The sequence below is a fragment of the Alosa pseudoharengus genome, unplaced genomic scaffold, assembly GCF_046254945.1.
Source record: "Alosa pseudoharengus isolate Yale_2024_CS ecotype anadromous, Long Island Sound unplaced genomic scaffold, YU_APseudo_1.1 YU_APseudo_1.1_scf_18, whole genome shotgun sequence".
Taxonomy (NCBI): Eukaryota; Metazoa; Chordata; class Actinopteri; order Clupeiformes; family Clupeidae; genus Alosa; species Alosa pseudoharengus.
Window position 1 is genome coordinate 15,331,009 of NW_027468650.1, and position 10,243 is coordinate 15,341,251.

Consider the following 10,243-nt stretch of genomic DNA (forward strand, 5'->3'; position numbering starts at 1 on the left):
GCGTGTGAGTGGCCATGTTGGGGGCTGAGACTCCCCCCACAGGCCTCAGCAGAGAGCCCAACAGAGCCCAGGCTCCACACCCAGCCTCTGTTTCAGTTTCAGGCAGGGGGGCTGGAAATGCGCCCAGCTCAGGACTTTCTCTCTCTCTCTCTTTCTCCAGCTGGAGAGAACAGGAAGGCATTTGCCAAAAGGAGCAGACTAGAGAGAGAGAGAGAGAGAGAGAAAAGTAAGGGAGGAGGAGAGAGGGAGGAGGGGGAAATAGCAGGATGTTGCCAGGTACAGGACAGGAGAGACATACAATAATCTACTGGGTAGAGAGAGAGACATGTGTGTGTGAGTGTGTGTGTGTTTGTGTGTGTGTGTGTCGGGGGGGGGGCTAAACAGCTACAAAAAGTGAAAAGTATAAAAGATAATGTGTGTGTGTGTAAAAATGAGAGCGAGAGATAAAGAGGAGGTATCATGCAAGCAAGCAAGACAAATAATAAACAGCGACCGCTGGGTAAGAAAGATGAGTGTGTGTATGTGTGTGTGTGTGTGTGTGTGGGGGGGGGCAGCACTCCCACCAGTCAAATGAAACACCTCTCTCTAGCTGCTGTTGATCCCTGAGCAACTTCATCCCCACAAATTATTGCAGGAGACTTCTCTTTTCCGGGGCTCATTACGAAGGGGAATATTTCACACAAACTGCCTCATTAAGGCACTGGCCTCTTCAGTAGAAGTGTTAATGACTTCTCCAAAATAGACTGCTCCTCTGCTCCTCGCAAAATTAAGGCTAGCTAAGCAACAAAATGAGCCCAGATAGTTTTCCTTGATTTAAAATAAAAAGCACTTACATATATTGTGTAATTTAATTGCCTTTGTTTCACCCAAGAGAAAAAATACAACACTTTGCCTGTGTTGGTGACTGCCCTATTTTGCTCTCGAGTGGCCAATACAACCAGTTTTACTTTCCATCAGTCGTTACTGTATATTAAGAAGTGCTTTAATTGTTAAACAGGGAGTCATGAGTAATCTCCACTGCGGGCGCATCTTTACTGTTAAGTATTTTGTGGTGTTATTTTTCTCCAGACCATGAAACAGACAGCATGATTCTGGGCTTCACAGGTGGTCCTATTAAAATGTACATTATAGGTTAAAAGTGACATTTTGTAGCTGCTATTGAGAACTAACAAGCTGGGATATTTCAGAGTCTGATAATAAGACTGATTGAAATTTCCTATACTATACCTCCCTTATAGCAGTTTTATAACTTCACATCTCTCCATACTAACATATTTGTTATGCTTGCTGATCAAACATCAACCCTCAATTACTTCATGTTAACTCCGCTTCGCATTGAGGTCCTTTTCGCCCTGTCGAGACTTATTTTTTTGATAATGACCAGCGGACAATACATTCACTTTCGTAAATAAATACTGGTAGAGCAAATACCTCCTTCATATGTCCCATCAGCAAAGTCAAACAACAGGCACTTCTGAGGTGGGAATTGGAAATAATGAAGTGGTAGCAGTAAAGCATAACACAGCCCTAAGACCATAACAATTCAAAAGAAGTTATATCTTGTTCCTAAGTTACACAAATCAAGTTCAACGCTCAAATGGTTTGATGTTAGCATTCCAAATTGTGAGCAACCCTACTGGAACCTTTCCCAATAGTAGCTTCCCCTTTCTGACTTGCATGAACTCAGGTCAATGAGTTTTGCAGGCCAAAAAAAGCAAATGGAAGCTCAAAACTGGTAATATCCAATCAAACTTAAGTTGATACAAAGGTCTACAAAAATCAGATGATATATGTGTTACTATGGTTTTATAACAAGTCATAATGGAGTGGCAGCATAAGGGCACCAATTGAGGTGTAATGCATTTGAACGTTTTCTCTAAATCACCCTAACTCTGGACATGAATGGAATCCACCTGGAGAGAAAAAGTAATCATATTTTTACACATATATTTGTAACACATTTGCCATGTGCTGTACCTTTCCACATATTGCAAAGAATGATTCTCTCTTTCTTAAAATGCAGTCACATGATAAAAATTTGTTTACGGTTTCCTAGAAAAAAGGGGTGGCTAATCTTACCCCTATACTCAACTTACCCCGTTCTCCCCTATAGCTCAGCAAGATAAATTATGTGACATGAGTGTGAACTGTGACTAAAGCCACAGCCATTTCTCATAACTTTTCTACTGACCACCGCCTAACGGTTTAATAAGTTCACCGCCCAATCAGTTACACAATGAGAACTTCATAAAGATAAGTAAAGCCGTTTCACTTCCACATTATAAAAGTTTCAAACATTCACAATTAGTTGTAACCAATATGAAAGGACATGGAACAACACTTGGATCAACTTGTAAGTAGTGACATTTTCATGGCATTATCTAATTGTCTATTTATAAATCTATTTATATACTGTACAACCACATATCAGGAAAGGTTGGGATGTTGTGTAAAATGTGAATAAAAACAGAATGTAATAATCTGCAAATCAAATTTAGTTGCCAAAAGGACACAGACATTTTGTCAGTTGACATTGTTTGGGTTGTCTTGATTATGACACATAATCAAAGTGAATTTACCAGAAGTTGTCTTGGTCATGACAAGATGACATTAAATGTGTTTGGGATGTCTTTGTAATGACAACTTGACATTAACCAGGATAACATTAACAGATGTATTTGTCATGACAACTTGACATTACATTTGTTTGGAGTATCCTTATTAAGACAACTTGACATTAAACAGGATGACATAACCAGAGGATGTCTTTGTCATGACAATTTGACATAAACAGAAAATCCAACGCATTTTGTATTCATGACATGTTGACATAATGATTATCATAATTAGATAAACTTGTTTTTTATATATATACAGTGTGTTTACTATTGTCCTACCGTAACCATCCACCCTGTTTTAGTGATACCCAATATCCATATAAGGGTAACACATAACACAAAAAGCGTGACAAGGTGACAGACAGACAACAGAGGGAAGTGAGACGACGATAACAGAACTGAAAAGAAGTGACTGGACAAGACAATTGACAAACACAAGGATGTATTATTAATGATCTGTGATTCACATTAGGTGGTCACGGTTAGGGTGTATAAAGGGGTTGGCAATCTTGTTATACATGAGTGTGGATGGTGTGTGCCTATGTGTAAGCTGCAGGGGCAAAAACAAAAGGGAAAAGATAAAGAAAAATAAACAAATAAATAAACAAACTTCACATAACGGAAGAGGAAGGTATGCATCTGGTAATGTACACGGCCTGTAGTTATGTTTTTGTTGAATTTAGAAAAATTTAAAAATGGGGACAAGGTGTCTTCAAAGGCTGATATTTGCTTCCTTCTGTGGGCATTGTGTTTTTCCATTGAAATGTGTCCTGAGATTAAATTTGTCCAGTGATTGGTGTGGCAAAATGTCTTTAATTTCCAGTTTTAGAAGACTACCTTCTTAGTGACCGCTAGCGATGAGCAACGGATTCTTTATTTTTTTGCGGGATGTGGAATTCGGAGGTGTCACCAAGGAGACATAGTGTTGGGGATGATGGGATTCTGTAGCTCAGGATGGTGGACAGTGTCTCAGTGATAGTGATCCAGAAAGAGTGAACTCATTTATGTGACCTAGTGATTCATTTAACTAGGTACTGTAATTGATTTGCCAGGAAGTAGTGATGAAAGTTTGGTGCCTCAAGCCCCGTGTGATTTTTTATTTTGTAGAGTTGTGAGTGATATTCTGGGTTTTTGTTTTTTGCAATAAAAATGTGTTGTTAATGAATTGAGAGTTTTGAACCATTTGTCTGTAGGAATGATTGGGATCATAGAAAAAAGGTAGTTAATCTGGGGTAGGGTTTTCATTTTGACTGCAGCTATTCTTCTGATGAGTGTGAGTGGGAGTTTAGACCAGTGTTTGTATTCAATTTTCCTGAGGAGGGGAGTGTAGTTGAGGGAGAAACGCTCAGACAGCCTGGGGGAAATCTGAATCCCTAGATACTTGATGTTGCCTGTGTGATGGTGGAGTGAAGTGTCTTGAGCTCCAGAATCCCATGCATCATCTGAGAGGGGTAGTAAAATGTACTTATTCCAGTTGATAGTGTAATGTGAGACAAGGGAAAATCTGTTGATGATGTTGAACGTTTCTTGAAGTGATATTTCAGTGGCTGAATTTGAAATTGTTTTTTTTTTCTGGACGATATCATCAAGTTCTATTCTGAGTTCCTTTAATTCCTTCTGTTTTGTTTCACTGGGATGGTGGGATATTTCATTTGTTAAGAGTTTGATTTTTTTTTTTCTAATTACAATGTATATAAAAAAAGATGTGCAACTTGTTTATAATGTTTATGATACGTTATGACAGTGTCACTCTTATGTAGATACCTTCAAGTAAAGTGTTACCGATGAGAAGAAATTAAAAGAAGTACAGTAAACTATTAATTTTTGTGAGATTGTGTGTGTGCATGTGTGTGAATGAGTGAGTGAATGAGAGAGACAAAGAATGAAATCATAAATCATTTCTGTGATTTTTTTTTTAACCACACTAGCAATCGTTGTATTCTACCATGGCGCAGAAGATGGGCTCCATCTCTATCATCTCAGCGGTCTTCCTCACTGCTTCTTGTGTGTTTTGCTCTCCCTGTGACACTCACGAGTACCTTACAGACCAACACACATGCTGTCCTATGTGCAATGCTGGTAAGTCATTTTGCAGATGTGTTGCACACTCAGAGCATGTGCCAAATGATTGGTGACTTAGAAAACCGTACAATGTCGATGGGTAATGTCCAACACAGGGTTCCATGTGTCAGTCACTGTTCAGAACTGACTTTGTCCAGCGTCAACTTTCACCCAGTGAACTCTTTCAGTGCAGGCCCTGCACAGTTTGTGATACAGGTAAGCAAACTCCAAAAAGCAAACCTGAAATGAAAGCAATTTACCTTATTATAACGGCCACGCTAGCGAATCGACGGTCATAAAGGTTTAGTCAGAGTTTTTTTCATTTACTTCTTCTGGGCTGCATGACTTGGCTGCATGAAACTTGGTGCGCATGTAGTCTCACAAGGATGACACAGAACCATTATTTTTCGCTTTGATCTGAAATTTGAAGTGTATGATCATTATGACACCCTCTGAATGCATGCCAAGTTTCGTGGATTTCCGTGTATGGCGGCCATATCTACACACATGCACGCACACACACACACACACACACATGCATGCACACTCACATGCACACGCACGCACACACACACACACACACAGGCACACACACATGCACACACACAGGCACGGACACACGCGCACATACGTACGTACACACATGCACTCATGCACACACGTGCATGACATAAACACACCTACATGCACGGATGCACACACACACACACCAGTGTTGCGCGGACCGCCCGAAATTACTGTAAGCGGACACCTGACACATGATTGGGTGATACATGACACATGATTGGGTTCACATAAATTAATTTATTGTATGGCCCCCCATGAACGAAAGTCCACGAAACTTGGCATGCATTCAGAGGGTGCCATAATGATCCTACACTTTCGTGCAGTTTTGACCATGTCAGCCAGAGATATTGTGATTACAACATCTAATTTTTTGCTTTTGAATTTTTAACTAGGTGGCGCTATACATGAAATGAGTGGTTATGGAATGGGTTGACATGGCCCCTTGAGATCAACATACAAAAAAAAGGTGGTCCTCCTAAACTCTACGGTTCTCGAGATATTCACAGAAAACTGTGTCTGCCCTACCCTCCTTTCGGGGGGTCCAGTCCAGCGGGGGGGCTACAGATCAAAACGAAAAACGATGGTTCCATGCTATCCATGTGGGGTTACATGGCCACCAAGTTTCGTGTACCCCGGTGTACCACTGACACACACATAAACACACCCACACACATATAAACACACACACACATGCAGGCAAGCAGGCACATTAATTCTTTATTTAAATCCACAAATCATATTACAATGGACAGGATTCAAATATTTCAAGAGATAAGATAGGGCTTTGTCACTCAATGATATTCAGGGGTACAAAAAACATCTCCTGTGAATGTTTAATGTCTAATACGTGAATGTTTGTACATGGTCACATTATCTGGAAGTACATCCTTAACAGTGTTAACAATAAGGTTAACAATCCGGTCGTGGCGTGCAGTATAAAGTCCTTTGTACATAGTACAGCCATTGACAATATGGGCAACTGATTCGAGGTGATGGTCAGAGTCTGAGTGCATTATACAGTGTGGATGGTGGATTGCAGGGTACCATAATGCAAGGTTGTATTTGGTGGGTAGCACCTGCAGTCTGGCTTTGACAGTGAAACAGAGGATGTCCTCCCCAACAGCGGCATTTGTGAACATGGAGTGTGAAACAGAGTGGTCGGCAAAGTGTAGGCATGCCAACTTTCCCTGCATTCTGAGTCCAGTCCAGTGTTGTTTGGTGTCTGTTTGTTTTATGTTAAGAAGGAATCTCCTTGCTGTTGTATTCTGTAGTGTGTGTTGTGCCTCGTGATATACAGTAGCCTCTGCTGTTACAGATGAGTCTGTGACAACTGCATCAGATGCCTGTGGTGCTGTCTGTGAGTTGTGTTGTGTCCATTCCAGTTTGACTGACATTCTGTTGCACAGATCATTTAGGTCCGGCCAGTCTGATCGGACTCCAAAGCCTGCAGCTTGTGTGTCCAGTTTCCCGCTGCTTTTCCTCCTAAAGCCTAAGAAGCTGTCCTGGTCTGGTTTGGCCAGAGGAACCTTCCTCTTCCTGAGGTCCAGCAGGAGGGAAGCTCTGGCTAGCTCTCTGACAGTGGCATCATCATTGTTGGGCATGCAGATGAGGTGTGTCAGCCTGGTGGCAGTGTATACCCATTCCACGTTTGGGACACCCAGCCCCCGCTCTTTGCGTGAGAGGAAGATGAGGTCCCGGGTAGAGTGAGAGTTCAGCCCCAGCCATTTTCTGACGGCCTGGACGGTTTTATTGTTCATGTCGCGTAGGACATTTTGCGGGATGTGGACGTTTGCAAAGAGGTGTAACACAGATAAAAACACACACACATAAAGACACACACATAAACACACGCACATAAACATATTTTGTACCGCTCTGCGGTACATTTAGTTTAGTAAAACTGCTGTCCCTTGTTTCTTGATTGTTTCTTAGAATCAGATTTTTTTTTACAGGTGCAGGGTTGAGAGTGAAGAGGCCATGCAACTCCACTTCAGACACACTCTGTGAGCCTCAGGAAGGTCACTACTGTACTGACCCAAACCAAGATGGCTGCCGAGGTGCTCTGAAACACTCTGAATGCTCACCAGGGCAATGCGTCAAACAGAAAGGTTCTTAAATTATCTTTACATTTCTAATCAAAAGAATAGCATGATCGGGCAACACAGAGTGAATGAAATTATGCTTCAGCCTTTATGAAAACACTGAATCTGTGTATCAATCACACACACAGGCACAGCATCCTCAGATACTCTTTGTGGTTTCTATGACAATGGGACCTGCACAGACAGCTCAGGTGGATTCTACGAACACACACAGTATGTTTGTCTACCCCTGGATTTTACCAGTTCAAATACCAGTTGATAATGTTTTCTAACCAAGATCAAATTGTTTATGCTACTGGGACAGATACATAACAGGAACGGACACATCAAATGAAGAAAACAAACATTCAGCTGAAGACATAGTTAAAATTGTTTTAGTGGCGATTTTATTTGCACTTGTACTCTGTTATATGTGCTGTTTTTGTGATGAAAGGGCGATGAACCGGTGTACAACTATGCCATGTTTCTGCCCATAATACTTGTAATGTATGGTAAATTAAGTTAATTAAGTTAATTAAACTTGAATCATGTTAGATATATTGTATATTAGATATCAGCGCTATATCTATATGAACATTGGGGCTCACGAACATGCCCCCATAGCGCTGTAGCTGCTTGGCTGTTTTAGCTGTTGGCTGCAGCAAGTCGAGCTAGGTAAAACCGATTGTTTTCAGGGTTTTTCTTCAGTTTTCATAACCAGTGGGGTATACTATGAAGCACGTTAGACATATCTAGGCGTATCGATTCGAAGCTAAACAAAGCCTTAACTCGGGTATAAGTTAAGTGATACTACGATAGCAGTTATGTGATATATTTATAGGCTTTCAGCTCAAATCTGTGCGCATTCTTGGTTTTGGGATGATGTTGGCCAATTGGAGACGCACAAGACCTCCTATATTAAAAAACAATTACTTCCGCATGTAGCTTAATCTAGACTGCAGTCATTTTTAGTGTCTAGCCTATAACATCAAATAAATCGATTGTCATCAGATGCTGTATGGTATGCACGTCCATAGAGCCATATTTGCACGTACAACACTGTTAAAGCGCATGCAAGATCCAAAATGTTTGGACTGGCGGAGCTCCACCTGTAAGATATGGCAGAATCTTACATGTGAGATAACTTCTTTTTTCAAGATAATTGATTGGTCAATAGGCGGTAGTTTTACACGATTTGAGCTATAACTTAGCACATAACCTGCTCCCAACATAAGACACTATGCTGATACAGCGATGCTAAAACAGAGCCACTTTCGTGTCACAGCATACCCTGGCTTAGAGCGCAACATACCATGCTAACCCACTAATCGAGATTTGTAATATAGCCCACAGGCCATGATGATTCTGGGCTTCACAGGTGGTCCTGTTAAAAGTGACATTACACGTGAAAAGGGACTTTATGCTGCTGGTGTTGCAACATGATAACTAGCAAGCTGGAATATTTCTACCAAACCTTTCATGAATGTGGAAGACAGAACGACGACAACTTGTCAAAATAAAAATCCAACAATCGCAAAGCAGCATTGCCGTTTTTGTTCCAAACCTCTTACCTGATCACGTCATATCTGAGTCAATGGGCTACTCCAGTGCCAAAAAGACAGAACATGGTCAAGCAAATAATTTTTGTTTCATAAAAATGTATTTGTTTTATGATGTAACCTTTGCAGATGATTTCTCATCTTTTGCTACTGGGAATGTCCAACCGTTCAAGGTTACACAAATACGGGTCAGCTGAATGTAAGCTTACCTCCCAGTGTTACACTCAGTGATTATGAATACTTCACAACTTGTTTAGTGAAGTGACATTCGATGTAGACTTCATAAGATATTCATGAAATATTTACAAAGGCTGGAAAGATTAAATTAATGGTATCCTTTATGAAATATTGGAGGAACATTTAAAACAATCACTGCATGAAAAGTGTGATTTTCATCAGAATGCGGCACTGTAGATTGTCGTGGAAGTTAAGGTTAATGGCTGTTCACGGCAGTTTGCAGGCAACGCCGAAAACTGCCATGAATTGTCAGAAATTGACGTGGGCCTTGCTTGGCAGTCGCCCCCCCATGCCATGACCCCCCTCCTCCTAATTCTAGAGGAGGCTTTAACATGTAAATGAAAATGCTGTGAGCTATACAAATGCAAATCAGGGTAGCAGGTGGAGTGAACTGTGCATGCTGGCATGACTGTGGCATTTGGTCTTGCTTAAACAGTGGATGTGTTAACCACACAACTCCCAGAAATACGCTCAACAGGCAGAAATGATGCTGGATATGACATGTCTGTTCCCTGCAAGCTCCAATAATGTAACCTGACTTAAAACAGTCGATAGCCTCAAGTTTACATTCGGATTTTCCCCTTCACACCAACACAATGAGAATTTCAGAGGCAAATATATTGTAACGTCGGCGCACAAGACATTGCGTAGCGTTCTCCCACGCAGGGCATGCTGGGATGCGGGAGCGAACATTTGGGGTTTATGTCTGTATTTCTCCTTAGTTTTGAGTGTAATGTTAGCGTCTTTGTTGTAACATGTTTCCCTTTTAGTTCTCCCTCGTGTGTGATCCTCTTTGTGTGGGGGGCTGCGTCCACCCCTGTATGTGTAGCGTGTGTGTGTACTTGACCTGCTCCGTGTGTATTGTGTTCTGTGTCTGTGTCCCTGCTCTCGTTCTCAGTTAATAAACCTTTTGATTGGACAACTGTGTGTGTCGCTATCAAATCGTTACAATGTAAATGATTGTCTTTATCACTATCTTCATTCAACAAAAATATATGCAGAACTGCATATATTTTTGTTGAATGAAAATATCTATTTATATATATATATATATATATATATATATATATATATATATAAATAGATAGGCTATTTCCCCGGTAGTAGACTATTTACACAG

General features: G+C 40.9%; 1 long non-coding RNA gene across 2 annotated transcripts; it reads left to right on the top strand.

Moving 5' to 3' along the window:
* The first annotated feature begins 2,314 nt into the window (after nt 1–2,314).
* Nucleotides 2,315–8,306, top strand: LOC143131641 (uncharacterized). Of its 2 annotated transcripts, none has more exons than XR_012988158.1 (5): nt 2,315–2,353; nt 4,547–4,697; nt 7,199–7,354; nt 7,477–7,561; nt 7,653–8,306. It is a non-coding gene; the product is annotated as an uncharacterized LOC143131641 (long non-coding RNA). The 2 variants fall into 2 exon arrangements; XR_012988157.1 differs by lacking the exon at nt 2,315–2,353 and adding an exon at nt 3,163–3,249.
* The last annotated feature ends 1,937 nt before the right edge of the window (nt 8,307–10,243 follow it).